The sequence below is a fragment of the Eulemur rufifrons genome, chromosome 6 (genome assembly GCF_041146395.1).
Source record: "Eulemur rufifrons isolate Redbay chromosome 6, OSU_ERuf_1, whole genome shotgun sequence".
NCBI lineage: Eukaryota > Metazoa > Chordata > Mammalia > Primates > Lemuridae > Eulemur > Eulemur rufifrons.
The window spans coordinates 76,500,463-76,507,165 of NC_090988.1; the positions used below are offsets into that span (position 1 = coordinate 76,500,463).

Sequence of the window (6,703 nt, forward strand, 5' to 3'; positions counted from 1 at the left end):
GAGCTATAAATACCTGGTTGGAATCCATATCTTCAGACTTCTATGAAAGCAATATTCTTGTAACTGAGCATGTGCCTTGCAGGAATCCTGAAAACTGTGCCTGTGACTCTAAAGTGAGATACTCAGTCATATCTGGGACACAGGGCCTTGAAGCCAGGCTGGATGTTGTACTTACCCAATTAGATCTCCTCTCCTCACAACTGAACTGAAGCTTGGGGTGAGGGTGGGAAGCAAAAAAGACTGGCTCCTGGATGACAGCATGAATTGCTGTGAGTACTACTGGCACTGGAGAGAAATGGTTGACTGCCCCGCTGGCATGCTATTTTTCCTGCTGTGTTTTTTTTTTTTTTTTTTCCCCCCTTTTTGGGGAGGGGAAAGTCTTCAGGCGAGGACTGGAAAATCTTCTAGACAAATTGTAAAAGAGATGTAACACTTGGTTTTTACCCCTCTACATGATGTTAATTCCAAGTCTGGCCAATGGTAGTTTAAACCAAAGAAGACTTCCCAGGTGGTAACCATGACAGGAGCTGAACTCTGAATGAGCTGGAAAACAGCCTCATAACAGATAAGCAGGAAGATGGGAAAGCTAGAAGGGCTGAGAGAGAGAGAGAGAGAGAGAGAAGTGGGCATGATGTGAACAGCCCAGGAATGCAAGACCAGAGTCAGAAACTGAAGTCTGTGACACTAAAAGAAGTGACTGCAAGTAAGTTCATCTACCCATTCCTGCCCTTACCTCTCACATCTAGGATGCCTGTTTTCAGCTTCCTGGGCTTTGGATGGAGCCTGAGGAGCAAACTCGAACTTCTTACAGCTGCTCTTGCACCTGCTGATGGAACTGACAGGTGTCTGCCCCAGCTGGAATGGGAGCCACAGCCAATCAGCAGCAACTCCTGGAAAGCCCACCTGACAAAGCACAGTGGCTCAGAGCCTTAAAAGCCAGGGCACTCCTGTGCCAAGGCAACTCTGGAAAATGGTGGGAACATGAGAGAAATTGCAGCTTCTACTTCCAGGATGTTGGGCCCAGAGACTCAAGGACCATCTCTCAGATTCCTTCCCTCTCTCCCCCTACTTTCTTCTCCAGACAGGTCCCTGATCACCTCCCCTCAACCCAGACATTTTCCTGCCACCACAAAGCAAGGGCTACATTCAAATATATTCTTGTCTCAGTCTCTCAATTTATGTGGAAGGAATTTTTAAAATAGGACTGGGGGGTAAGAAAACATAATTTTGAGCCATAGTTTGAAGGCAAAGTGAAAAGCTAACCTGTACAATGTCTCTGGCATCAGCCCCTGTGCTCATATTTCTGTTTTCGGTAGGAAGATGTCTGCGTTATCCAGGAATGCTTTGGAGGGTTTGGTTTTCTAAAGCAGCCAATGGACCACGCCTACAGGGGAACACCCATTTGCAAAGATGCTTCACATTACAGCTCCCATCTGCTTGTCTATCTTCATCAACTCCACTCCATTCCAGAACCTTTCTGCCCTATCTACTTCTGACATCCTCACCATCACTTCAACACACTTTCACTCTTCCTTGCCTTGTGAAATCTTATTCCCTCTGCCCGGCATAGACTTTTCCACCTCACGTTCTGCAGGCTGGCTGAGTCTCTTCACCTCAAGTCACCTTCTCTGTAGGTGGCCCTCTTTCCAGCAACTGCTTCCTCCTCTCCCTCATCAGGCCTGTCCACATCTTCATTATATTGTCCTTGAATTATTCATTATGTGTGTACAGCTCTTTCCTACTGAGACTTTGACTGTTAACATTTACAGAAATGTATTGAACTTTTTTACTTGTCAGTTTCTTCACTAGGATTACACTTTCCTCAAAATTGAAGACTAAATTATTTTTTTGTTTTGTTCAGTAGTTCAACAAGCATTGACAAGCTTCTCCACTATGCCAGAAATTGTGCTGGACCCCAGGGATAAAATGACAAGAGAGAAAGACCACGCCCTCGTGGAATTCACTCTCTACTAAAGAAATTAAAAGACTTTCCTGGGGTGTTTTAATTTTGGCAGTCATACCACACATGATATCAAACATTTTTAAAGGTAACAGTAAAAGTTATGGAAGTTTCACAATTTTGTGTTTGACAATATTGGATACCAGTAATATATAAATTCATGAAGTGGTATGATTTTATAGCAATTATGCCTATTGAGGACTTTGAAATTAAAAAACAAACTTTTTGAATGCAATAAAATATTTATGAATATCTAATTTATTGATGGAGTGACATTTACTTAGGTATATATTAATTTGGATTTTTTTATTTTGAATTTTGAATTAGTTTGGATTTTCAGCCTTATTTTCATATGTTCGAATTTTTGGTAGACGTAATAATAATATTCACCAATAGCTGGCCCTCCTGTCCTCTGGGCAAATAGAGAGCTGCATATCTCAGTCTCTATCTCAGTTTCTATACTTGAGCAAAGCCATGTGATTAGTCCTCCCCAACGAAAGGTGAGTCGTGAGGCAGAGAAAAGCCTGTGATCAATTCTTCAGGATATTCTCCTACCTTGGCAATCAGGAAGCCTGTGTTTTCTAGACGATGCAACTAAGAGATGGCAGAGATTCTATCAGCCTGGGTTCTTGAGTGACTTTATGGAGCCTAGAATCTCTAACCCCTCATCACTAACCTGCAAGGAGTATATAACATGAGCTAGAAATAAAGCTTTTTGTGGTTATACCACTAATGCCTGGGAAATCATTGTTATTGCAGCATAAATGAACCAACACTGATGGAACACAAAGCCCCATTTTGGTTTTTTGGGTTTTTGTTGTTGTTGTTCTCTCACATCTTCAGAGGCTTTCCCTCTAGGCCTTACACATTATGTCAACAGTACCTAATGACTAAAACAACCCTAAGTCTACTAGAGGAAACAGGCGCTCAAGTGAAAAGTTAATAAATTCAATTCATTCAAATATTTGTTGAGCTCATATTACATGGAAAGATGTCCATTTCTCCTGAGTCACGTAGGCTGTATGGAGGTGTAGTGGATACTGGAACAGATTCATAGTTCTAAGTAGGAGAAAGAGGGGCAGACAGTCTGTAGACAATTATTAGTGTCTGCTATAGGGCAGCCACTTCAAAGTTATAATGGGCTTATTTCACCAATGATCCCAAATAAAATAAGGATAAGACACTTCTGATACTAAGGAAAAGACAATTTCTCTTAGTTTAAGACACTGCACTGTGTTGTTGAAGTCTGCAGGCTATTAAGGGAGACTAAAGAGGGTGAACTTCTATAAGGAAAAAGAGGCCATTCCATTAAAGAGAGAGGAAAACACTTTCTCTTCAAGCAGGGTATGAGAGGAAAGAACTTGGCTACCCAAGAGATGACAGTAACTAGAAAAAAGTAAGAGACAGAATGCAAGAAAAAAACTCTCAAGACTTCTGGCCTGGGAAGCTACTCTCTCCAGAGTATTTTTGGCCACTAGTAATTCTACAATGAAGACATTACTTTGTATAATGCTCACCATGAGGCTGAGAGATAGAGACTCAGGCTTTTTTGTCTGTTGATATTTGTACCTTTTAAAATACAGTTTTCTGTGATGGATACACCAAAAGCCCTGACTTAAGCATTATACAAGATATCCATGTAACAAAAACACTTGTACCTCCCTAATTAATATTTTGAAATTTAAAAATTAAAGAATAAAATAAAATACAGTTTTCTGTATATTGCAACAAAAGAAAGCAATAATCATTTTTAAAAATCTTTAAGGAATAATTTAATGACAATAAAATTCACCAATTTTAAGTTTATGATTTCATGAGTTTTAAAGATATAAAGTTGTGCATCCAGTACTACCACCAAGATACAAAACATTTAACTCACCCAAAAAATTCCCTCATATCTCTTTGAAATGCATCTTTTTACAATGTGGCCTTAAGAATGTTTGCCATCCTCAATTCCATGAGTGGACTCTGCTTATTGCTAGATTCCATCAAAAATAGTAATTTCATACCTCTTGCAAGTGACTGGTTCAGGAATGAATATAAAACTCTAAGTAATTCTGGCCTAGAAAAAGATTGCTATAGACTTCTGGGAAAGAAAAACCATCCTTTTCTGGTCCTGACAAAGTAACTGATGCTGGACTAGGCATCTCACCATACACAAACAAAAAACTGAAAAAAACTTGTGAAAAAACTGTTTTCAGAGTTTAGACAACAAGTAGTATGGGACTGTGACCCCTTCTGTTTACTCCCAATTGCTACCCAGAGGAACTGTCCAAATCATAAGGGCAGAAAGGTATAAGCCAAGCAGAGAAAACTAGTTTACAGAACTGGTGAGACAGAATCAGAGTTTGGGAGGCTGAACAGCTGAAATACGTGAGGCAGACTGCCAGAGAGAAGGCAACAGAATTAAGCAGAAAAAGAGTACCAGAAATCAGCGTCTCCAGTCTTAGCTGAATTCTAAGATGTCACATAGCTGATCAAAGAACAACTACAATGAAAAGAAAAAATACCAGCTTCCTGTAAGTTGAATATCTACAGGGAATGTTTGACTTATGACCAGTCAGAGTAGAGAGACCTCAAGAACATCTGAGCCATTCAGCAGAAACCCAGAAAGGCCACACACTAGCCTATGTTCCTTAGCTTCCCTTAATAGCCTCCCACTTAATCACTGCTGGCCTCGTCTTAGTTTTTCCTCCCAGAGAAATAAGCAGATGTTTTTCAGTATCAAAAGTGTTTTGTTCACACTCAGATAAAAATGAATAAATTCTCTGAATGGCACAAATTGCACAAGCAATGCAGAAAGAAAAATAATCCAAATAGACTGACATCTATTTTAAAATTTTAAATTGTAATTAACAATCTTCCCACAAAGAACATTGTCATCCCATTTTCTAGCTTCATCTACATGGAGAACGCCATCAAACATTTAAGAAAGATAGAACATCAGTCTTACACAAACTCTCTTTAAAAAAAATAGGAGAACACTTTTCAAGTCATTTCATGAGGCCACTATAACCCTGACACCAAAACCAGACAAAAACATTATGAAAGTGAAAACTACAGACCAATAACCCTCAAGAACATAGATGCAACAGTTGTCAACAAAATACTAAACAATTGAATATGTAAATATAGAAAAAGAATATATCACAGCTAAATAATACATCACAACTTTGCAGGAATGAAAAATTGGTATAACATTTTTAAATCAATCAATATAATTCACTACATTAACATGAAAAAGAGAATAATCACATGAGCATCTCAATAAATGCATAAAGAGAATTTGACAAAAGCTTAAATTAATTCCTAATAAAACCGCTCAGAAAACTAGTAATAAAAAGAAATACAACATTTATCAAAAAAACCTACTGCTATGTAATCCTTAACGGTGAATAAATAAGCATTCTGCCCCTAAGATCGGGAAGAAACTAAATCGCCTTTTATGCAACATCATAATAAGTGTCTTAGCTAGTCCAATTGGCAAGAAAACCATTGCAAAGAATAAATAGTCCTTAGTTATATACATTATTACATAAATAGAAAATTCTACGTAATATACAGAAAACTACTAGAACTAGTAAGTGAATTTAGCAAGAGTATAAGATGCCAAGATACAAAGAACAATTATATTTCTATATGTTAAAAGGTATTTAACAAAACCAATACCTTACAAAAATATCAAGAAAATATAAACTACCTAGGGAATAGAAATATGTGCAAAAATCTGTGCACTGAAAACTATAAAATAATGTTGAGATAAAAGAAAGAAAATAGAGAGAGAGAAATATACCAGGTTTGTGGCTGGGAGATTTAATATTTTTAAGATTTCAGTTCTCTATAGATCTATAAATTCAATACAATACCAAAGTTCCAACAAAATTTTTAAAGAAATTCACAAGGTGATCCTAACATTTATATAGAAATGCAAAGGAGCCACGATAGCAAAATCAGTTTTAAAAATAAAGAACAATTTTGGAGGACTTGCATACATAATACAAAGACTTTCCAAAGCCACACTGCTAAGGATAGTATGCTACACACAGACCAGTGAAACAAAAACGAGAATCCAGAAATAAATCCACACGTACATGTTTATATTGTTAAAACACAATTACTTTAAACAAAGATGCCAATGTAATGCAATCACAAAGATGTGATAATCTTTTCAACAAATGATGCTGGAACAAATGAATATCCATATGCAAAAACAATAATAATTATTTCTACTACCTAACAGCAAACACAAAAATAAATTCATAAGCATGAAGACTTGCACACAAATATTTTTAAAGTTTATTTATAGTAGTCAAAAGCTATAAACAACCTAAAAGTAAATTAATAGGTTGAATGGGTTAACAAATAATGGTATTTCCATACAATGGCATACTACTGAACAGCAAAAATGTATGAACTACTGATACATACATGTATGAATCTCAAAAACATTACTAAGCATAGGAAGGCAGACACAAAAAGCATACTGCATAATTTCATTTATATGACATTCTTAATAGGCAAAACTAATCTATAGTGATAATTGTACGTTCTGCAAATTGGTATGGGAGATTGCCTGGGAATCTCAAAGCCTCAAGGGAATTGTCTGGGGGTGAAAAAGATGTTCTATATCCCAGCTGACGAGGTTATTACAAGATTGGACACATTTGTTCAAATTCATTGAACTTCAAAATGGGTTAAATTTATTGCATGGAAATTTTATGTCAATAACGTTCATTTTTAAAA

General features: G+C 37.0%; 1 pseudogene; it reads right to left on the reverse strand.

Moving 5' to 3' along the window:
- Nucleotides 1–387: 387 nt before the first annotated feature.
- Nucleotides 388–435, reverse strand: LOC138385584 (U7 small nuclear RNA; annotated as a pseudogene).
- Between the last annotated feature and the right edge of the window lie 6,268 nt (nt 436–6,703).